This window comes from Salmo trutta, chromosome 6 (genome assembly GCF_901001165.1).
Source record: "Salmo trutta chromosome 6, fSalTru1.1, whole genome shotgun sequence".
Lineage (NCBI taxonomy): Eukaryota > Metazoa > Chordata > Actinopteri > Salmoniformes > Salmonidae > Salmo > Salmo trutta.
Window position 1 is genome coordinate 54,760,907 of NC_042962.1, and position 24,718 is coordinate 54,785,624.

Sequence of the window (24,718 nt, forward strand, 5' to 3'; positions counted from 1 at the left end):
AGCCGGTCGGCAACCCAGGCAACCCAGACAGGAGGCAGAGAAAGACAGGAGAGGAACAACCCAGACAGGAGGCAGAGAAAGACAGGAGAGGAACAACCCAGACAGGAGGCAGAGAAAGACAGGAGAGGAACAACCCAGACAGGAGGCAGAGAAAGACAGGAGAGGAACAACCCAGACAGGAGGCAGAGAAAGACAGGAGAGGAACAACCCAGACAGGAGGCAGAGAAAGACAGGAGAGGAACAACCCAGACAGGAGGCAGAGAAAGACAGGAGAGGAACAACCCAGACAGGAGGCAGAGAAAGGGATTATGTAACACCACAGTCTCCAAAACAATGTAGGAAAACCTGAAAATGTAGCAAAACCTGCCTTCTGATGCATAAATCAGATTATTATAGTGTTATATATATATGTTACACGAGATGTCTTATAATGATATTGAAATGGTACCCAAGTGAAATGTAACAGAGGTTTCTTCTTGAGAGATATGCTAGCTACATGACTAGAGTGGAGGCAGACTTCCAGTACCAAATGGATTTGGAAGGAGTATAAAGTGTACACACCATAGAATGCCATGTTCTAATTGAATATGATCTCTGTGGCTACACACACTGTCCCTGAACTGTCTCAGCCTTTACATCCAAGACAAAGCTGAGTTCTGATGAAATCACATCAAAACAGCAACACAAAAAAATGCCACACCAGGACTTGCGTGATGCCACTGCCAATGTGTCAAAAACAATGACAATGAGTTGTTAGCTAATTGGCATTTTTACAGTTCTTGTCTGTTTAATTGTCCCTGATAAAAACGGAAAGAGTCGCAGGATACTTACCAGCCAAACTAGCATAGCAGGGGGTGCAGCACTGGCTGATCCAATAGCTCTCATCCAGCCCAGACAGTCCAAACACACAGCATTGCCTTTATTAGATCACTGTCCTTTCCTCAGTTCTGTCCAGGAGACAACAACTCAGAAATGAAGACTTGCTCTTGACAAAATCCTCCAGACAGCAAGATTAGGGGAAAGGAAAACACACCACTGAACGCTTCATCTATAGCCAGAAGCAACAAGCTTGAGGGTCATGTCATAATATGTCAAGAGAACGTGCTGGAAGCCTGGTGTGGAGTGTCTGATGATGTGTCCATGTATGTTGTTCTTTCCTCTCGCCTTCCTTGTTGTTCCTGTGAAAAAAAGGTTAAGGTTCATTTGGCACCTCTGGGAAGGCCTCCTTACTTCCCTGTTGATCATTGATGAGGCTTTCAGGCCTCCCCGGCTTGGCCCAGCCTCAGCCTCTGCCCCAGCTCCTGTCTCAGCCTCTGCCCCAGCTCCTGTCTCAGCCCCTTCCCCAGCTCCTGTCTCAGCCCCTTCCCCAGCTCCTGTCTCAGCCCCTGCCCCAGCTCCTGTCTCAGCCTCTGCCCCAGCTCCTGTCTCAGCCCCTTCCCCAGCTCCTGTCTCAGCCCCTTCCCCAGCTCCTGTCTCAGCCCCTGCCCCAGCTCCTGTCTCAGCCCCTTCCCCAGCTCCTGTCTCAGCCCCTTCCCCAGCTCCTGTCTCAGCCCCTTCCCCAGCTCCTGTCTCAGCCCCTTCCCCAGCTCCTGTCTCAGCCCCTTCCCCAGCTCCTGTCTCAGCCCCTGCCCCAGCTCCTGTCTCAGCCTCTGCCCCAGCTCCTGTCTCAGCCCCTTCCCCAGCTCCTGTCTCAGCCCCTTCCCCAGCTCCTGTCTCAGCCCCTGCCCCAGCTCCTGTCTCAGCCCCTTCCCCAGCTCCTGTCTCAGCCCCTTCCCCAGCTCCTGTCTCAGCCCCTTCCCCAGCTCCTGTCTCAACCCCTTCCCCAGCTCCTGTCTCAGCCCCTTCCCCAGCTCCTGTCTCAGCCCCTTCCCCAGCTCCTGTCTCAGCCCCTTCCCAGCTCCTGTCTCAGCCCCTGCCCCAGCTCCTGTTTCAGCCTCTGCCCCAGCTCCTGTCTCAGCCCCTTCCCCAGCTCCTGTCTCAGCCCCTGCCCCAGCTCCTGTCTCAGCCTCTGCCCCAGCTCCTGTCTCAGCCTCTGCCCCAGCTCCTGTCTCAGCCTCTGCCCCAGCTCCTGTCTCAGCCCCTTCCCCAGCTCCTGCCCCAGCCCTATCCCCAGACCCATCCCTAGCCCCAGCCCTATCCCCAGCCCAATCCACTGCCTTAACCCCGGCCCTAGCCCCAGCCCCTTCACTAGCCCCTGTCCTAGCCCCTGCCCTAGCCCCTGCCCTAGCCCCAGACCTACCCCCTGCCCTAGCCCCAGGCCCTGACCTATCGCCAGCCTCAGCCCCTACTCCAGCCCCTTCCCTAGCCCCTGTCCTAGCCCCTGCCCTAGCCCCAGACCTACCCCCTGACCTACCCCCTGACCTAGCCCCAGGACCTGCTCTATCGTCAGCCTCAGCCCCTGCTCCAGCCCCTTCCCTAGCCCCAGCCCCTGCCCTATCACCAGCCTCAGCCTCAGCCCCTGCCACAGCCCCTTCCCTAGCCCCATCCACTGCCCTAGCCCCTGCCCTAGCCTCGGCCCCGCCGTAGCCCTGGCCCCAGCCCCTGCCCTAGCCCCAGCCACTGCCCTAGCCTCGGCCCCTGCCCTAGCCCCAGCCCCTGCCCTATCACCAGCCTCAGCCCCTTCCCTAGCCCCAGCCACTGCCCTAGCCCCTGCCCTAGTCTCGGCCCCTGCCCTAGCCCCAGCCACTGCCCTAGCCCCAGCCACTGCCCTAGCCCCTGCCCTAGCCCCGGCCCTAACCCCGGCCCTAACCCCGGCCACTGCCCTAGCCCCAGGCACTGCCCTAGCCTCGGCCCCTGCCCTAGCCCCAGCCTCAGCTCAGTCATCCCCTCTCCATGCCAGGAGCCAGGGGCGTGGGACAGGGCCCAGGCCAGACACCAGCTCATTAAACATGACAGAAACCAGCAGGGCTAGTTGGCCATTCCGTGCCAGATCCTCATCAGAAACAGTGGGGCAGCGATCACTCTAAAGAGTCAACATGGCCGCCCGCTGCCGACAATGTCTCGCCGGATCCCCAGGAAGAAACAGGAATCTGATATGAGAGCCAATCTTTGAGTAACCACAGACAACCTGAGATGTTCGAGGTACTCATGTACAGTACGTGTCTTCTATAAGGGACTAAAACAGGGTTCTTCCACCTTTTCTTGTCCAGAGACCACCTCCCAGGCAAACCGGTAACCCATGGACCCTCATCATATGTTAGCAAAACAAACATGTTTCATGTGTTGTCTTTTCAGCTGAATGATAATAGCAAGGAGAAGTTATCAACATTTGAAAATGAATAGATTTGGTTGGTAGTTTTTCATTACTTTGACCTCCCCACATTATAATTGGAAGAGGGATTGTAAACTCTAGCATAGCCTATTAGCTAGAGTGACTCCAAACACATTTTCACTAAGAGCATCTGTTTAGCTGGTTAAACAATGGTTAGCCATGTGTTGGCAAAAAATGTATGTCCAAGTCAAGAGAGCTTACCAGCAGCCAGCGGCACTTTCCTCACTGGTAGCCTATTGACTGGTAGCCTATTGAATGGTAGCTTATTGACTGGTAGCTTATTGACTGGTAGCCTACTGACTGGTAGCCTATTGACTGGTAGCTTATTGACTCACTGGTAGCTTATTGACTGGTAGCCTATTAACTGGTAGCCTATTAACTGGTAGCTTATTGACTGGTAGCCTATTAACTGGTAGCTTATTGACTGGTTGCCTATTGACTGGTAGCCTATTGACTGGTAGCCTATTGACTGGTAGCTTATTAACTGGTCGCTTATTGACTGGTAGCTTATTGACTGGTAGCCTATTAACTGGAAGCTTATTGACTGGTAGCTTATTGACTGGTAGCCTATTGACTGGTAGCCTATTGACTGGTAGCCTATTGACTGGTAGCTTATTGACTGGTAGCCTATTGACTGGTAGCTTATTGACTCACTGGTAGCCTATTAACTGGTAGCCTATTAACTGGTAGCTTATTGACTGGTAGCCTATTGACTGGTAGCCTATTGACTGGTAGCTTATTTATTGGTAGCCTATTGACTGGTAGCTTATTGACTGGTAGCTTAATGACTCACTGGTAGCTTACTGACTGGTAGCTTATTGACTGGTAGCTTATTGACTGGTAGCTTATTAACTGGTAGCTTATTGACTGGTAGCTTATTAACTGGTAGCTTATTGACTGGAAGCTTATTGACTGGTAGCCTATTGACTGGTAGCCTATTGACTGGTAGCTTATTGACTGGTAGCTTATTGACTGGTAGCCTATTGACTGGAAGCTTATTGACTGGTAGCCTATTGACTGGAAGCTTATTGACTGGTAGCTTATTGACTGGAAGCTTATTGACTGGTAGCTTATTGACTGGTAGCTTATTGACTGGTAGCCTATTGACTGGTAGCCTATTGACTGGTAGCTTATTGACTGGTAGCCTATTCGCTGGGGCTTTTTCAAAGCCTAAGTCTGATACTCCAGTGAGTGTAATTGGCTCCAATTAGTAAGAATTTGCTCAATATTAGGAGTTAGAAATAAAGTTTAAATCATTAGAAAGAAGATACTATCCTCTTTTCAACTGTAATTCAAACTCTGTGTATTCTGTTGTTGCCAGCGACATTCACAAGAAAAAAAAAGTATACATATATTTTCCCCGACCCCCTGCAGTACCTCCGCAGAACCTTAGGGGGTCGTGGACCCCTGGTTGAATACCCCTGGACTAAAGGAATGCAGGTAGTCATGAATTCCCCCCCATGTGACCGATAGGTATTCTAGACTGTAACCTATGCCAAATCTGTCAGATAGACGTTATAAAACTGGCATCAGTGGCATGTGGAGTCAGATCACGGGGCTGGATGTATGCCTGTGGGCAGAGTCAACTAAAAGCTATCCATGTGTATTGTCTTCAGTATTTACTGCTCTTGACCAGAGTCACGTTAGCTTCAGAACTAATCTTTAGTGTTTTATGGTCTATCTTATCTGATGTCACTGTTGCTAGGGGGAAAAACAAACATTGGTGGATTGATATGGCTTCTCTTTTGGATATCATGCGCTTTCAGTTTTGTGCGAATGCAGCCATCCATCCACGGTTTTTCTGGATAGGGTAGGTTTTAATAGTCACAGTGGGTACAACATCACAGTGACATCTCCACACACACAACCCTCCCTGCCACACACACACATGCACATACACAACCCCCTTACACAATCCCCCCTGCCACACACACACAACCCCACACACACACACACACACACACAAACACACAACCTCACACACACACACACACACACACACACACACACACACACACACACACCCCTTGGCGTTGTGAGCTGTTAACAGTGGTACAGTGGTTCTGTAGCGGTCACCTCTAACGTCCAGTCATGTTTCTTCTTTCCCTCTGGTCAGAGCTGTGTGATCCTGGAACACTTGGCTGTATGTATCAAACAGAACACCAAACACACACACACAGCACAGCGTCACAGCACAGCGTCATTACAGGGACAAGCACACAGGGAGGGACGAGCTATAACAAGCAGTTGTTACAGAGGTTGGACTATTAGGATATTACCAAGGGGAGGAGGAAAGGGGACAGAGTGGGCAAGCCAGTGTGTGTGTGTGTGTGTGTGTGTGTGTGTGTGTGTGTGTGTGTGTGAGAGAGAGAGAGGTAGCAGAATAGGGCGGCAAGTAATTGCACGAGGGTTGATAATGGCTGACTGTGGATGTGACCCCACTCTCTAAGGTTGTCTCACCCCACTCTCAGAGGGTGTCTCACCCCACTCTCAGACGGTGTCTCACCCTACTCTATGATGTTGTCTCACCCCACTCTCTAAGGTTGTCTCACCCCACTCTCAGAGGGTGTCTCACCTTACTCTATGATGTTGTCTCACCCCACTGTCAGAGGGTGTCTCACCCCACTCTCAGAGGGTGTCTCACCCCATTCTCTGAGGTTGTCTCACCACACTCTCAGAGGGTGTCTCACCCCACTCTCAGAGGGTGTCTCACCCCACTCTCAGAGGGTGTCTCACTCCACTCTCCGGGGGTGTCTCACCCCACTCTCAGAGGGTGTCTCACCCCACTCTCAGAGGGTGTCTCACTCTACTCTATGATGTTGTCTCACCCCACTGTCAGAGGGTGTCTCACCCCACCCTCAGAGGGTGTCTCACTCCACTCTCCGGGGGTGTCTCACCCCACTCTCAGAGGGTGTCTCACCCCACTCTCAGAGGGTGTCTCACTCCACTCTCCGGGGGTGTCTCACCCCACTCTCTAAGGTTGTCTCACCCCACTCTCAGAGGGTGTCTCACCTTACTCTATGATGTTGTCTCACCCCACTGTCAGAGGGTGTCTCACCCCACTCTCAGAGGGTGTCTCACCCCATTCTCTGAGGTTGTCTCACCCCACTCTCAGAGGGTGTCTCACCCCACTCTCAGAGGGTGTCTCACTCCACTCTCCGGGAGTGTCTCACCCCACTCTCAGAGGGTGTCTCACCCTACTCTATGATGTTGTCTCACCCCACTGTCAGAGGGTGTCTCACCCCACTCTCAGAAGGTGTCTCACCCCACTCTCCAAGGTTGTCTCACCCCACTCTCTGAGGTTGTCTCACCCCACTCTCAGAGGGTGTCTCACCCCACCCTCAGAGGGTGTCTCACCCCACACTCAGAGGGTGTCTCACCTCACTCTCCGGGGGTGTCTCACCCCACTCTTAGAGGGTATCTCACCCCACTCTCCGGGGGTGTCTCACCCCACTCTCCGGGGGTGTCTGACCCAACTCTCAAAGGGTGTCTCACCCCACTCTCAGAGGGTGTCTCACCCTACTCTCAGAGGGTGTCAGAGAGCAGGTAAGCCAGTGTGTCTGAGAGAGAAAGAGCAGGCAAGTCAGTGTGTCTGAGAGAGGGAGCAGGCAAGTCAGTGTGTCTGAGAGAGGGAGCAGGCAAGTCAGTGTGTCAGAGAGGGACAGCAGGCAAGCCAGTGTGTCTGAGAGAGGGAGAGCAGGCAAGTCGGTGTGGCTGAGAGAGGGAGCAGGCAAGTCAGTGTGTCTGAGAGAGAGAGCAGGCAAGTCAGTGTGTCAGAGAGGGAGAGCAGGCAAGCCAGTGTGTCTCAGAGAGGGAGAGCAGGCAAGTCAGTGTGTCAGAGAGGGAGAGCAGGCAAGCCAGTGTGTCTGAGAGAGGGAGAGCAGGCAAGTCGGTGTGGCTGAGAGAGGGAGCAGGCAAGTCAGTGTGTCTGAGAGAGAGAGCAGGCAAGTCAGTGTGTCAGAGAGGGAGAGCAGGCAAGCCAGTGTGTCTCAGAGAGGGAGAGCAGGCAAGCCAGTGTGTCTGAGAGAGAGGGAGCAGGCAAGTCAGTGTGTCAGAGAGGGAGAGCAGGCAAGCCAGTGTGTCTGAGAGAGGGAGAGCAGGCAAGCCAGTGTGTCTGAGAGAGGGAGCAGGCAAGCCAGTGTGTCTGAGAGAGAGAGCAGGCAAGCCAGTGTGTCTGAGAGAGGGAGAGCAGGCAAGCTAGTGTGTCAGAGAGGGAGAGCAGGCAAGTCAATGTGTCTGAGAGAGAGAGCAGACAAGTCAGTGTGTCTGAGAGAGAGAGCAGGCAAGTCAGTGTGTCTGAGAGGGAGAGCAGGCAAGTCAGTGTGTCTGAGAGAGGGAGAGCAGGCAAGCCAGTGAGTCTGAGAGAGGGAGAGAAGGCAAGCCAGTGTGTCTGAGAGAGGGAGCAGGCAAGCCAGTGTGTCTGAGAGAGGGAGAGCAGGCAAGTCAGTGTGTCTGAGAGAGAGAGCGGGCAAGCCAGTGTGTCTGAGAGAGGGAGCAGGCAAGTCAGTGTGTCTGAGAGAGGGAGAGCAGGCAAGCCAGTGTGTCTGAGAGAGAGAGCAGGCATGTCAGTGTGTCTGAGAGAGAGAGCAGGCAAGTCAGTGTGTCTGGGAGAGGGAGAGCAGGCAAGTCAGTGTGTCTGAGAGAGGGAGCAGGCAAGCCAGTGTGTCTGAGAGAGAGAGCAGGCAAGTCAGTGTGTCTGGGAGAGGGAGAGCAGGCAAGTCAGTGTGTCTGAGAGAGGGAGCAGGCAAGCCAGTGTGTCTGAGAGAGAGAGCAGGCAAGTCAGTGTGTCTGGGAGAGGGAGAGCAGGCAAGCCAGTGTGTCTGAGAGAGGGAGCAGGCAAGCCAGTGTGTCTGAGAGAGAGAGCAGGCAAGCCAGTGTGTCTGAGAGAGGGAGAGCAGGCAAGCCAGTGTGTCTGAGAGAGGGAGCAGGCAAGTCAGTGTGTCTGGGAGAGGGAGAGCAGGAAAGCCAGTGTGTCTGAGAGAGGGAGCAGGCAAGCCAGTGTGTCTGAGAGAGAGAGCAGGCAAGCCAGTGTGTCTGAGAGAGGGAGAGCAGGCAAGCCAGTGTGTCTGAGAGAGGGAGCAGGCAAGTCAGTGTGTCAGAGAGGGAGAGCAGGCAAGTCAGTGTGTCAGAGAGGGAGAGCAGGCAAGCCAGTGTGTCAGAGAGGGAGAGCAGGCAAGTCAGTGTGTCTGAGAGGGAGAGCAGGCAAGTCAGTGTGTCTGAGAGAGGGAGAGCAGGCAAGCCAGTGAGTCTGAGAGAGGGAGAGAAGGCAAGCCAGTGTGTCTGAGAGAGGGAGCAGGCAAGCCAGTGTGTCTGAGAGAGGGAGCAGGTAAGTCAGTGTGTCTGAGAGAGGGAGCAGGTAAGTCAGTGTGTCTGAGAGAGGGAGCAGCCAAGTCAGTGTGTCAGAGAGGGAGAGCAGGCAAGCCAGTGTGTCTGAGAGAGGGAGCAGGCAAGTCAGTGTGTCTGAGAGAGGGAGCAGGTAAGTCAGTGTGTCTGAGAGAGGGAGAGCAGGCAAGTCAGTGTGTCTGAGAGAGGGAGAGCAGGCAAGCCAGTGTGTCTGAGAGAGGGAGAGCAGGCAAGCCAGTGTGTCTGTGAGAGGGAGAGCAGGCAAGTCAATATGTCTGAGAGAGGGAGAGCAGGCAAGTCAGTGTGTCTGAGAGAGGGAGAGCAGGCAAGCCAGTGTGTCTGAGAGAGGGAGAGCAGGCAAGCCAGTGTGTCTGAGAGAGGGAGAGCAGGCAAGCCAGTGTGTCTGAGAGAGGGAGCTGGCAAGCCAGTGTGTCTGAGAGAGAGAGCAGGCAAGCCAGTGTGTCTGAGAGAGGGAGAGCAGGCAAGCTAGTGTGTCAGAGAGGGAGAGCAGGCAAGTCAATGTGTCTGAGAGAGAGAGCAGGCAAGTCAGTGTGTCTGAGAGAGGGAGCACGCAAGTCAGTGTGTCTGAGAGAGGGGAGAGCAGGCAAGCCAGTGAGTCTGAGAGAGGGAGAGAAGGCAAGCCAGTGTGTCTGAGAGAGGGAGCAGGCAAGCCAGTGTGTCTGAGAGAGGGAGAGCAGGCAAGTCAGTGTGTCTGAGAGAGAGAGTGGGCAAGCCAGTGTGTCTGAGAGAGGGAGCAGGCAAGTCAGTGTGTCTGAGAGAGGGAGAGCAGGCAAGCCAGTGTGTCTGAGAGAGGGAGAGCAGGCAAGTCAGTGTGTCTGAGAGAGGGAGAGCAGGCAAGTCAGTGTGTCTGAGAGAGAGAGCGGGCAAGCCAGTGTGTCTGAGAGAGGGAGCAGGCAAGTCAGTGTGTCTGAGAGAGGGAGAGCAGGCAAGCCAGTGTGTCTGAGAGAGGGAGAGCAGGCAAGTCAGTGTGTCTGAGAGAGGGAGAGCAGGCAAGCCAGTGTGTCTGAGAGAGAGAGCAGGCAAGTCAGTGTGTCTGAGAGAGAGAGCAGGCAAGTCAGTGTGTCTGGGAGAGGGAGAGCAGGCAAGTCAGTGTGTCTGAGAGAGGGAGCAGGCAAGCCAGTGTGTCTGAGAGAGAGAGCAGGCAAGTCAGTGTGTCTGGGAGAGGGAGAGCAGGCAAGTCAGTGTGTCTGAGAGAGGGAGCAGGCAAGCCAGTGTGTCTGAGAGAGAGAGCAGGCAAGTCAGTGTGTCTGGGAGAGGGAGAGCAGGCAAGCCAGTGTGTCTGAGAGAGGGAGCAGGCAAGCCAGTGTGTCTGAGAGAGAGAGCAGGCAAGTCAGTGTGTCTGGGAGAGGGAGAGCAGGCAAGTCAATGTGTGTGAGAGAGAGGGAGCAGGCAAGCCAGTGTGTCTGAGAGAGGGAGAGCAGGCAAGTCAATGTGTGTGAGAGAGAGGGAGCAGGCAAGCCAGTGTGTCTGAGAGAGAGAGCAGGTAAGTCAGTGTGTCTGAGAGAGGGAGAGCAGGCAAGCCAGTGTGTCTGAGAGGGAGAGCAGGCAAGCCAGTGTGTCTGGGAGAGGGAGAGCAGGCAAGCCAGTGTGTCTGAGAGAGGGTGCAGGCAAGCCAGTGTGTCTGAGAGAGAGAGCAGGCAAGTCAGTGTGTCTGGGAGAGGGAGAGCAGGCAAGTCAGTGTGTGTGAGAGAGGGAGCAGGCAAGCCAGTGTGTCTGAGAGAGAGAGCAGGCAAGTCAGTGTGTCTGGGAGAGGGAGAGCAGGCAAGCCAGTGTGTCTGAGAGAGGGAGCAGGCAAGCCAGTGTGTCTGAGAGAGAGAGCAGGCAAGTCAGTGTGTCTGGGAGAGGGAGAGCAGGCAAGTCAATGTGTGTGAGAGAGAGGGAGCAGGCAAGCCAGTGTGTCTGAGAGAGGGAGAGCAGGCAAGTCAATGTGTGTGAGAGAGAGGGAGCAGGCAAGCCAGTGTGTCTGAGAGAGAGAGCAGGTAAGTCAGTGTGTCTGAGAGAGGGAGAGCAGGCAAGCCAGTGTGTCTGAGAGGGAGAGCAGGCAAGCCAGTGTGTCTGGGAGAGGGAGAGCAGGCAAGCCAGTGTGTCTGAGAGAGGGAGCAGGCAAGCCAGTGTGTCTGAGAGAGAGAGCAGGCAAGTCAGTGTGTCTGGGAGAGGGAGAGCAGGCAAGTCAATGTGTGTGAGAGAGAGGGAGCAGGCAAGCCAGTGTGTCTGAGAGAGGGAGAGCAGGCAAGTCAATGTGTGTGAGAGAGAGGGAGCAGGCAAGCCAGTGTGTCTGAGAGAGAGAGCAGGTAAGTCAGTGTGTCTGAGAGAGGGAGAGCAGGCAAGCCAGTGTGTCTGAGAGGGAGAGCAGGCAAGCCAGTGTGTCTGAGAGAGGGAGAGCAGGCAAGCCAGTGTGTCTGAGAGAGAGAGCAGGCAAGCCAGTGTGTCTGAGAGAGAGAGCAGGCAAGTCAGTGTGTCAGAGAGGGAGAGCAGGCAAGCCAGTGTGTCTCAGAGAGGGAGAGCAGGCAAGCCAGTGTGTCTGAGAGAGAGGGAGCAGGCAAGCCAGTGTGTCTGAGCGAGGGAGAGAAGCCAAGTCAGTGTGTCTGAGAGAGGGAGAGAAGCCAAGTCAGTGTGTCTGAGAGAGGGGGCAGGCAAGTCAGTGTGTCAGAGAGGGAGAGCGGGCAAGCCAGTGTGTCTGAGCGAGGGAGAGAAGCCAAGTCAGTGTGTCTGAGAGAGGTAGAGAAGCCAAGTCAGTGTGTCTGAGAGAGAGAGCAGGCAAGCCAGTGTGTCTGAGAGAGAGAGAGCAGGCAAGCCAGTGTGTCAGAGAGGGAGAGCAGGCAAGTCAATGTGTCTGGGAGAGAGAGCAGGCAAGCCAGTGTGTCAGAGAGGGAGAGCAGGCAAGTCAATGTGTCTGGGAGAGAGAGCAGGCAAGCCAGTGTGTCTGAGAGAGAGAGAGCAGGCAAGTCAGTGTGTCAGAGAAGGAGAGCAGGCAAGCCAGTGTGTCTGAGAGGGAGAGCAGGCAAGTCAATGTGTCTGGGAGAGAGAGCAGGCAAGCCAGTGTGTCAGAGAGGGAGAGCAGGCAAGTCAATGTGTCTGAGAGAGGGAGCAGGCAAGTCAGTGTGTCTGAGAGAGGGAGAGCAGGCAAGCCAGTGTGTCTGAGAGAGGGAGCAGGCAAGTCAGTGTGTCTGAGAGAGGGAGTAGGTAAGTCAGTGTGTCTGAGAGAGGGAGCAGGCAAGCCAGTGTGTCTGAGAGAGGGAGCAGGTAAGTCAGTGTGTCTGAGAGAGGGAGAGCAGGCAAGTCAGTGTGTCTGAGAGAGGGAGAGCAGGCAAGCCAGTGTGTCTGAGAGAGGGAGAGCAGGCAAGCCAGTGTGTCTGAGAGAGGGAGAGCAGGCAAGTCAGTGTGTCTGAGAGAGGGAGAGCAGGCAAGTCAGTGTGTCTGAGAGAGGGAGAGCAGGCAAGCCAGTGTGTCTGAGAGAGGGAGAGCAGGCAAGCCAGTGTGTCTGAGAGAGGGAGAGCAGGCAAGTCAATATGTCTGAGAGAGGGAGAGCAGGCAAGCCAGTGTGTCTGTGAGAGGGAGAGCAGGCAAGTCAGTGTGTCTGTGAGAGGGAGAGCAGGCAAGTCAATATGTCTGAGAGAGGGAGAGCAGGCAAGTCAGTGTGTCTGAGAGAGGGAGAGCAGGCAAGCCAGTGTGTCTGAGAGAGGGAGAGCAGGCAAGTCAATATGTCTGAGAGAGGGAGAGCAGGCAAGCTAGTGTGTCTGTGAGAGGGAGAGCAGGCAAGTCAGTGTGTCTGAGAGAGGGAGAGCAGGCAAGTCAGTGTGTCTGAGAGAGGGAGAGCAGGCAAGCCAGTGTGTCTGAGAGAGGGAGAGCAGGCAAGTCAGTGTGTCTGAGAGAGGGAGAGCAGGCAAGCCAGTGTGTCTGAGAGAGGGAGAGCAGGCAAGTCAATATGTCTGAGAGAGGGAGAGCAGGCAAGCCAGTGTGTCTGAGAGAGGGAGAGCAGTCAAGCCAGTGTGTCTGAGAGAGGGAGCAGGCAAATCAGTGTGTCTGAGAGAGGGAGAGCAGGCAAGTCAGTGTGTCTGAGAGAGGGAGAGCAGGCAAGCTAGTGTGTCAGAGAGGGAGAGCAGGCAAGCCAGTGTGTCTGAGAGAGAGAGCAGGCAAGCCAGTGTGTCTGAGAGAGGGAGAGCAGGCAAGCTAGTGTGTCAGAGAGGGAGAGCAGGCAAGTCAGTGTGTCTGAGAGAGGGAGCAGGCAAGTCAGTGTGTCTGAGAGAGGGAGAGCAGGCAAGTCAGTGTGTCTGAGAGAGGGAGAGCAGGCAAGTCAGTGTGTCTGAGAGAGAGAGCAGGCAAGCCAGTGTGTCTGAGAGAGGGAGAGCAGGCAAGTCAGTGTGTCTGAGAGAGGGACAGCAGGCAAGCCAGTGTGTCTGAGAGAGGGAGCAGGCAAGTCAATATGTCTGAGAGAGGGAGAGCAGACAAGCCAGTGTGTCTGAGAGAGGGAGAGCAGGCAAGCCAGTGTGTCTGAGAGAGGGAGCAGGCAAGCCAGTGTGTCTGAGAGAGGGAGAGCAGGCAAGCCAGTGTGTCTGAGAGAGGGAGCAGGCAAGCCAGTGTGTCTGAGAGAGGGAGAGCAGGCAAGTCAGTGTGTCTGGGAGAGAGAGAGCAGGCAAGCCAGTGTGTCTGAGAGAGGGAGAGCAGGCAAGCCAGTGTGTCTGAGAGAGGGAGAGCAGGCAAGCCAGTGTGTCTGAGAGAGAGAGCAGGCAAGCCAGTGTGTCTGAGAGAGAGAGCAGGCAAGCCAGTGTGTCTGAGAGATGGAGTGAGAGAGAGCAGGCAAGCCAGTGTGTCTGAGAGAGAGAGCAGGCAAGCCAGTGTGTCTGAGAGAGAGAGCAGGCAAGTCAGTGTGTCAGAGAGGGAGAGCAGGCAAGCCAGTGTGTCTGAGAGAGAGAGCAGGCAAGCCAGTGTGTCTGGGAGAGAGAGCAGGCAAGTCAGTGTGTCTGGGAGAGAGAGCAGACAAGTCAGTGTGTCTGAGAGAGAGAGCAGGCAAGCCAGTGTGTCTGAGAGAGAGAGCAGGCAAGTCAGTGTGTCTGAGAGATGGAGTGAGAGAGAGCAGGCAAGCCAGTTCGTCTGAGAGAGGGAGCAGCAAAGCCAGTGTGTCTGAGAGAGAGAGCAGGCAAGCCAGTGTGTGAGTGAGGACCATGAAGGACTAAAAACCAGGGGACACACATACTGCATGCCAGCACAGCAGTTGACATTGAGCTGTCGGTGCTGTGTGTGACGAGGAGAGGGGTGAAGAGAGGGTAAGAGGAGGGGTGAGGAGAGGGTAAGAGGAGGGGTGAGGAGAGGGTAAGAGGATGGCCCCCTTTTAGAGTTCAGGAGAGTCCCACAGGCACAAAGAGATTAATGAAGCAGCACCGACACACAGATTCATACAGGACACACACACACACACTGATTTCTACAGGACACACACACTGTCACTCTGTACAGGTTATATTAACACACAGACGCTTTCTACAGGACAGAGATATTCTGTACAGTCCTCACACTAACATACACACACTTTCTACAGGACAGAGATATTCCACACTGACCTCACACTAACATACACACACTTTCTACAGTACAGAGATACTCTGTACAGTCCTCACACTAACATACACACACTTTCTACAGGACAGAGATATTCTGTACAGTCCTCACACTAACATACACACACTTTCTACAGGACAGAGATATTCTGTACAGTCCTCACACTAACATACACACACTTTCTACAGGACAGAGATACTCTGTACAGTCCTCACACTAACATACACACACTTTCTACAGGACAGAGATACTCTGTACAGTCCTCACACTAACATACACACACTTTCTACAGGACAGAGATATTCTGTACAGTCCTCACACTAACATATACACACTTTCTACAGGACAGAGATATTCTGTACAGTCCTCACACTAACATACACACACTTTCTACAGGACAGAGATACTCTGTAGTCCTCACACTAACATACACACACTTTCTACAGGACAGAGATACTCTGTACAGTCCTCACACTAACATACACACACTTTCTACAGGACAGAGATATTCCACACTGACCTCACACTAATACACTGCTTTGTAGAAAGAGAACACACACTGAAACAAACAGATACACTGACTCTATAACCAACCCCATCCATCCACATAATCTAACACACTGACTCTATAACCAACCACATCCATCCACATAATCTAACACACTGACTCTATAACCAACCCCATCCATCCACATAATCTAACACACTGACTCTATAACAAACCCCATCCATCCACATAATGTAACACACTGACTCTATAACCAACCCCATCCATCCACATAATCTAACACACTGACTCCATAACCAACCCCATCCATCCACATAATCTAACACACTGACTCTATAACCAACCCCATCCATTCACATAATCTAACACACTGACTCTATAACCAATCCCATCCATCCACATAATCTAACACACTGACTCCATAACCAACCACATCCATCCACATAATCTAACACACTGACTCCATAACCAACCTCATCCATCCACATAATCTAACACACTGACTCTATAACCAACCCCATCCATCCACATAATCTAACACACTGACTCTATAACCAACCCCATCCATCCACATAATCTAACACACTGACTCTATAACCAACCCCATCCATCCACATAATCTAACACACTGACTCCATAACCAACCACATCCATCCACATAATCTAACACACTGACTCCATAACCAACCCCATCCATCCACATAATCTAACACACTGACTCCATAACCAACCCCATCCATCCACATAATCTAACACACTGACTCTATAACCAACCACATCCATCCACACAATCTAACACACTGACTCCATAACCAACCCCATCCATCCACATAATCTAACACACTGACTCTATAACCAACCCCATCCATCCACATAATCTAACATACTGACTATATAACCAACCCCATCCATCCACATAATCTAACACACTGACTCCATAACCAACCACATCCATCCACATAATCTAACACACTGACTCCATAACCAACCCCATCCATCCACATAATCTAACACACTGACTCCATAACCAACCACATCCATCCACATAATCTAACACACTGACTCTATAACCAACCACATCCATCCACATAATCTAACACACTGACTCCATAACCAACCCCATCCATCCACATAATCTAACACACTGACTCTATAACCAACCCCATCCATCCACATAATCTAACATACTGACTATATAACCAACCCCATCCATCCACATAATCTAACACACTGACTCCATAACTAACCCCATCCATCCACATAATCTAACACACTGACTCCATAACCAACCACATCCATCCACATAATCTAACACACTGACTCCATAGCCAACCACATCCATCCACATAATCTAACACACTGACTCTATAACCAATCACATCCATTCACATAATCTAACACACTGACTCCATAACCAACCACATCCATCCACATAATCTAACACACTGACTCCATAGCCAACCACATCCATCCACATAATCTAACACACTGACTCTATAACCAACCCCATCCATCCACATAATCTAACACACTGACTCCATAACCAACCACATCCATCCACATAATCTAACACACTGACTCCATAACCAACCACATCCATCCACATAATCTAACACACTGACTCCATAACCAACCACATCCATCCACATAATCTAACACACTGACTCCATAACCAACCACATCCATCCACATAATCTAACACACTGACTCTATAACCAACCCCATCCATCCACATAATCTAACACACTGACTCTATAACAAACCCCATCCATCCACATAATGTAACACACTGACTCCATAACCAACCACATCCATCCACATAATCTAACACACTGACTCCATAACCAACCACATCCATCCACATAATCTAACACACTGACTCCATAGCCAACCACATCCATCCACATAATCTAACACACTGACTCTATAACCAACCCCATCCATCCACATAATCTAACACACTGGCTCCATAACCAACCACATCCATCCACATAATGTAACACACTGACTCCATAACCAACCACATCCATCCACATAATCTAACACACTGACTCCATAACCAACCACATCCATCCACATAATCTAACACACTGACTCCATAGCCAACCACATCCATCCACATAATCTAACACACTGACTCTATAACCAACCACATCCATCCACATAATCTAACACACTGGCTCCATAACCAACCACATCCATCCACATAATCTAACACACTGATTCCATAACCAACCACATCCATCCACATAATCTAACACACTGACTCTATAACCAACCCCATCCATCCACATAATCTAACACACTGACTCTATAACAAACCCCATCCATCCACATAATGTAACACACTGACTCCATAACCAACCACATCCATCCACATAATCTAACACACTGACTCCATAACCAACCACATCCATCCACATAATCTAACACACTGACTCCATAACCAACCACATCCATCCACATAATCTAACACACTGACTCCATAGCCATCCACATCCATCCACATAATCTAACACACTGATTCCATAACCAACCACATCCATCCACATAATCTAACACACTGACTCTATAACCAACCCCATCCATCCACATAATCTAACACACTGACTCTATAACAAACCCCATCCATCCACATAATGTAACACACTGACTCCATAACCAACCACATCCATCCACATAATCTAACACACTGACTCCATAACCAACCACATCCATCCACATAATCTAACACACTGACTCCATAACCAACCACATCCATCCACATAATCTAACACACTGACTCCATAGCCATCCACATCCATCCACATAATCTAACACACTGACTCTATAACCAACCACATCCTTCCACATAATCTAACACACTGACTCCATAACCAACCCCGTCCATCCACATAATCTAACACACTGACTCCATAACCAATCACATCCATCCACATAATCTAACACACTGACTATATAACCAACCCCATCCATCCATATAATCTAACACATTGACTCCATAGCCAACCACATCCATCCACATAATCTAACACACTGACTCCATAACCAATCACATCCATTCACATAATCTAACACACTGACTCCATAACGAACCACATCCATCCACATAATCTAACACACTGACTCCATAACCAATCACATCCATCCCCATAATCTAACACAATGACTCCACTCTGCACAGGAAGATAGCTGCATACAGCTTTTACTTGAAAAAAAATGCTAATCCATGGTTTCCAATACGATGTTCAGTCATGATGCTAACTTTAGCCCTCTGGAACTTTGAAAGAAATAGCAGTTTAAAGCCATATCATCCAAGGCAATTCTAAACACAGTTTATAATGTGAGTAGACCTCGCCTTTAATTTGATATGTGAGTGAACTATCCCTTTAATCCTGTTAACATGAGGTACCATGACATGGTGTGGGAACATGGCTGGTCTCTCTGTGGATACCTGCCTAGTTAGCTCAGAGGTGACCACACTGGGTCACTGATTCACGGTCGGACCGTGTGAACCCCTGACAGGATTAGTCTAAATGACATGTGAAAGACGGATGTTCATTCATTCGTTCATTCCACTCTTTCTTTCCCAAATTGTCACATAGATTGAGGATGGCAGGCTGCATCAGAGCTGGGGTTCTTTAAGTGTCGCATCGGTGGGTTTCTGCACCGGGCCGATTTCACTCCTGCAGTCTGGTTCTCTCTCTCACTGCAACACCGCCACCTTGTGGATAAAACTATGGCCACTTCCCCTCTACCTCTCTTCCACTATTGTTCCCTCTCTCTCTCTCTCTCTCCCCCTCTCTCTCTCTATCTCTCTCTCTCTCTCTCTCTCCCCCTCTCTCTCTCTCTCTCCTGCCCCTGCTATCACTCTACCTCTCTCAATTTCACTTTCACACACACACACACACACACACTGACACACACATTGACACACACACACTGACACACACACACACACACACACACACACACACACACACACACACACACACACACACACACACACACACACACACACACACACACACACAGTGACACACACACACACACACACACACACACACTGGCAAACACTGACACACACACACATACTGACACACACATGGTGATGCCAGCTGATAGTGAATCATTGGATAATGAAGAAAGGTTTAGACAGTGATCAGCAGACGGCTCCCCAGTGTAATACTAATCAGAGGCTGCAGCATGGAGAAATTAGTCAACCTCTCCTCTCCTCCTCTCTCCCTCCTCTATCCCGCTTTCCTGAGTTGTGACAGCCACTTAGTTTCTCATAACTCATAACAGAACACTGAGGAGAATGTCATGCTAAGGATTAAGTGGAAACGTTCCCCTCACACATTTTCAACAGTGACCTTGTTGACCTTGCGTTTGTTGTATTTTCCGTTCAGGGCTACGTCACATCTACTAGTGTAAATATACACAAAGATCTAAGAACAATTCTGAGATTTGTACTTCGAGATAAGCTGTCTATTACAGCTTCAAATAGTTTAAGGAGAGATTAAAACATTTTTGGGTCCAACATCAAGCGTTCATCCCTTAGGGGTCCTAATGTTGACAGTAGACAGAACAACACCAAGGGCGTCTTTGTATGTGCCTGTCTGAAAGGAAGGTTATTTGGGAGCGAGAAGAGATCCCTGGCTAGTGGAAGTGGGCCCTGACAGAAGAGGGGAGTAAACATCACAAGAGGCCTACCTCACTCCTCTATCCTCCCCACACCCCACCAGCACCCACCTTCCCCCTTTCTCTGAGTTTCTCTTGGATCATTTGTCTGACAATGACAGTTTTAGCCTTTTAGCAAAGACATTAGCAAAGATGTTATGGGGTAAGCACAGAGGCATAGTTAAAAGCAAACCCTTTGGAATCCGAAACCTGAAATTTCAGGCCTCTTCCCCCCAAACAACCCAGCATAGAGTTGGCCTCAGCCACCTATTGTCTTCACTATATCTGTGGGGGCGACTTGACAAGGGAGATGGAATTTGCAGATCTACTTATTTGCTTCTACGCCAGGCTTCGATCCTCACAGTTTTGATGTGCTATCAACATCAACATCTATATACTATATATCTATCTGCTGTGTTTGTGTTATCTATATAAAGGAAAGGGGGATACCTAGTCAGTTGTCTAACTGAATGTATTCAACTGAAATGTTTCTTCCCCATTTAACCCAACCCCTCTGAATCAGAGAGGTGTGGGGGTGCTGTCTTAATCGACATCCACGGCGCCCAGGGAACAGTGGGTTAACTGCCTTGTTCAGGGGTAGAAAGACAGATTTTTACCTTGTCAGCTCGGGGAGTCAATCTTGCAACCTTCCGGTTACTGACCCAGCGCTCTAACCACTAGGCTACCTGCCGCCCCATACTGTATATCTATCTGCTTTGTTTGTTATCTACATCCTGTATATCTATCTGCTTTGTTTGTGTTATCTACATCCTGTATATCTATCTGCTGTGTTTGTGTTATCTATATACTGTATATCTATCTGCTGTGTTTGATACTATGACTATGGAGGACTAAGGAGGACAGGGCTGCTGACCTGTGGTGACCATCTGAACATGGACCTTGACAAATGAAAATAGCTCATTCTCATCATGCTGTGTTTGAGAGCACCTTCGCACATGTTTCTTATTATAGATGTTTTATAGCACGTGTCAAGTCATGAACCACCAGAGATGTCAGTACACATCCAAAACGACATCGGAAAAAGTGACGCAATCCACTTCGATCAATCGATGAAGACCACATTATGACTTCATCCACTAACTGGCCTTCAATAAGCAACCTCAACTGGCTATAACAGCCTTACGTCACATGTTATAATAGACCGGCCCAGTTCACAGGCCCCTTCCATACACAGTGATCTCAGCTAGAGAAACCCATGATCTACATGCCAGCCCTGGCCTGGCTGGGTGCCAGCATATGGGGCTGCTGGGTGATGAATGTGCAGCGCTCCGCCACTTGACATTTCCCATTAAAACCAAGCAGTGCCTGATTTCCATTCCACGTGCACAGGCACAGGCATCATCACTTTCTGTCCATGCATTATTACTGGCTGGAGCAGAAAGGATCGCCTCATCACTTTTGCTGTCCGAGTGTTATCATTGGCTACTGGGGGATAGATTGCCTCGTCAGAGAGTATTCAGCGTTGAGAGTTCTGCATCTCGGAGAGAGAGGGAGGGAACGAGGGGGGAGGTAGAGCAAGGGGGGAGAGGCAGTGTGAGAGAGAGAGAGAGAGAGAAAGAGAGAGCGTGAGAGAGAGCGTGAGAGAGAGAGAAAGAGAGAGGGAGAGAAAGAGAGAGCGAAGAGAGAAAAGAGAGAGAGAGAGAGAGAGAGAGAGAGAGAGAGAGAGAGAGAGAGAGAGAGAGAGAGAGAGTGAGATGTGACCCTTGTGTGTGAGGCTGAGTTTCTATGACGACAACAAATGAAGCTAGATTTTTACTTAATGGTATTGACCCAGTAGTGTATGTTATATTCTGTGATCAGGCCTAGGCGATGTGGACACAAATCCATAGGACGATAATTCAAGCAATGATCAGGATAACGATAGGCTATGAAAGAGTATATGATATGAGGGTTTCTATTGGAAACCTTTGGGTAGCACAGCTGCCATTTGAATAAGACTGCTCCTCTGATACAGGTAAAGTAGCTAGCATTTAGATACAGTACCAGTCAGAAGTTTGGACACACCTACTCATTAAAGGGTTTTTCTTTATTTTGACTATTTTTTACATTGTAGAATAATAGTGCAGACATCAAAACTATGAAATAACACATATGGAATCATGTAGTAACCAAAAAAAAGTGTTAAATATATTTTAGATTTTAGATTCCTCAAAGTAGCATTGATGACAGCTTTGCACACCCCTGGCATTCTCTCAACAAGTTTCATGAGGTAGTCACCTGGAGGAGTTCCCACATATGCTGAACACTTGTTGGCTGCTTTTCCTTCACTCTGAGATCCAACTCATCCCAAACCATCTCAATTGGGTTAAAGTCAGGTGATTGTGGAGGCCAGGTCATCTGATGCAGCACTCCATCACTGTCGTTCTTGGTCAAATAACCCTTACACAGCCTGGAGGTGTGTTTTCGGTCATTGTCCTGTTGAAAAACAAATCATAGTCCCACTAAGTGCAAACTAGATGGGATGGTGTATCGCTGCAGAATGCTGTGTTAGCCATGCTGGTTAAGTTTGCCTTGATTTCTAAATAAATCACTGACAGTGTCACCAGCAAAGCATCCCCACACCATCACACCTCCTCCTCCATGCTTCACGGTGGGAACCACACATGCGAAGATCCTCCGTTCACCTACTCTGTGTCTCACAAAGACACGGCGGATGGAACCAAAAATCTCACATTTGGACTCATCAGACCAACGGACAGATTTTCACTGGTCTAATGTCCATTGCTCGTGTTTCTTGGTCCAAGCAAGTCTCTTCTTCTAATTGGTGTCCTTTAGTAGTGGTTTCTTTGCAGCAATTCGACCATGAAGGCCTGATTTACGCAGTTTCCTCTGAACAGTTGATGTTGAGATGTGTCTGTTACTTGAACTCTGTGAAGCATTTATTTGGGCTGCAATCTGAGGTGCAGTTAATTGCTGATTTCTGAGGCTGGTAACTCTAATGAATTTATCCTCTGCAGCAGAGGTAACTCTGGATCTTCCTTTCCTGTGGCGGTCCTCATGAGAGCCTGTTTCATCATAGCGCTTGATGGTTTTTGCAATTGGATTTGAAGAAACTATACTATTTCTTGAAATGTTCTGCATTGACTGGCCTTCATGTCGAAGTAATGATGGACTGTCATTTCTCTTTGCTTATTTGAGCTGTTCTTGCCATAATATGGACTTGGTATTTTACCAAATAGAGTTATCTTCTGTATACCAACGCTACCTTGTCACACCACAACACAACTGATTGGCTCAAATGCATTAAGATAGAAAGAAATTCCACAAATGAACTTTTAACAAGGCACACCTGTTAATTTAAATGCATTCCAGGTGACTACCTCATGAAGATGGTTGAGATAATGCCAAGAGTGTGCAAAGCTGTCATCGAGGCAAAGGGTTCAGTTGACATACCACACACAGGAGCTTTTGAATACTTTTCTCAGTGTGTTTTGGATGCCATATCTTAGGAAAGCTAATGGGTGTAAGTACTGGATCTGATAGAGCTCGGCCTGCAAACTCCACAAACATTATCCCCGGGCTTATATTCCAGCTAATACAAACAGGGATCATTCAGTTAAGAAGGAACAGACAGGGGGACTTTTTCTGAACAAACTGAAGCTTTTCTCCTAAAGAGATGATACCAGAGACTCTGCACGTCATACCACTACATCATCCTAATAGAAGGAAACATACAATATGTATCATATAACGTTGGGTACATTATAACATAATTGGGAAAACCCCACGTCTATTTACAGATAAATCCTATAGTCTTAGTCCTGGGATCAACTGGGATATCAATACCCAGTATTAGATTACTGTAAACAAACCACTCAATGAGAATATTCTGATTTTGACGTCATCTCAGATATCCCCCAGAGTCTGTGTGGCTGATCTGATCCAGGACCAACTGATCCTATACCCCTGACACTAACATGGTAGAAATATAATTACTATCTGTAGAAATAGAATTACTAGAATGGGTCACCCACAGTAATTATATTTCTAAGAAGATAGTAACCAATAGCAAAACTGACCTTAGATCAGGCCTTAGGGCTGAAATGTATCCTGTGGCACCATAACATGCCTTCTCTTGCCAGACGCCAGACAACAGATTTCAATTGAAAGAGGAATGTTGTGGCATCTACTGTTACATGCAGTGGTGGGATACAGTACAGATGAAGGACCTTCATTTGAACTTTCCTGCAACTTTCCTGCAATGAAGGAAATGTTAAATTTGTAGTGTATTTGAGGTTTAAAAAAGCTTCTGAAATTTGTAATTTCCACTTTTACCTTACGCAAAATGTATCACCCCCTACAAAAATATCCATTAATTATAATCCACATGTTAATTCACATTTCCTGTTGCTGCAGGATTATTTTCCCGCTGTAGTAAACTGGCTCAAATGAAGATCCTACATCTGTATGTGGCGGGGGGTTAAAATATGACACGACACCAAATGTTTAGTGACCATTTGAACCTCCAACAACCGGACAGCAGAAGTGCTGAGGCAATACATGCGTCAAGGGTTATAAAGTGATACCGTTTCAGGTTGTAGCATGTTTGTTTGGGTGGATTAGTGTACGCTAAGGCCTCACTTTCACACTACGTATTTTAGATAGCTCTCCCATAGACAATGCATTGGCGGTCGGCAGAGTCATACAGTACATCATGCAGAAAATGGGAAAATGTCTAACCTGCATGTTGGCACCAAGTGGAATTAGACAGAGCTCAAGCTCACACTAATCCAAAATGTCTCCAAGGTGGATAGGGGATGGATTTAGGATAGGGTGTGTTTATCTCGGTCTCATCACAAATGGCACCCTATTCCCTTTTAGAGTGCACTACTTTTTACCAGGGCCCATTTGGGACAAACCCTATAGAAGTAGGATCTTCATTTGATCACCCTTTTGTTGCTGAGAATTTCCCTGCAAAGCAGGAAATGCAAACATGAACTGTATTTGAGTTTTAAAGGGGCTTCTAAAGTTTGTAAATCCAGTCTTGCCCTAACAAAAAATGTATCAACTCCATTAATTATAATCCACATAATAATTCACATTTCCTGTTGCTGCAGGATTATTTTCCTGCTGTAGCAAACTGTCTCAAATGAAGATCCTATATCTGTATAGCTCTGGAGGCAGGTCCCCTCAGCCACCTCTGAATGGACGGAGTCATCGTGTCCGTTCCACCAATCCCAGTCCCCGCCACTGACACATGACATTCCATTCAGAGCACCTAGGCAACAGCATGCCCAGGGGAAAAATGTGGAAAATATGGAAACCTTTCTTTAGCTAAAAAACACAACAACAGAAGAGCTGGAATTAGCACAGACTCC

General features: G+C 49.6%; 1 long non-coding RNA gene across 1 annotated transcript in view; it reads right to left on the bottom strand.

The window, feature by feature from the left end:
* Positions 1-791: 791 nt before the first annotated feature.
* LOC115196331 (uncharacterized) overlaps positions 792-24,718 on the bottom strand; it is a 29,794-nt gene continuing 5,867 nt past the window's right edge. The window contains exons 2-3 of the long non-coding RNA XR_003878835.1: positions 5,348-5,412; positions 792-1,178 (exon numbers count right to left, since the gene is read on the bottom strand). This is a non-coding gene — a long non-coding RNA (uncharacterized LOC115196331). The remainder of the gene's footprint in view (positions 1,179-5,347; positions 5,413-24,718) is intronic.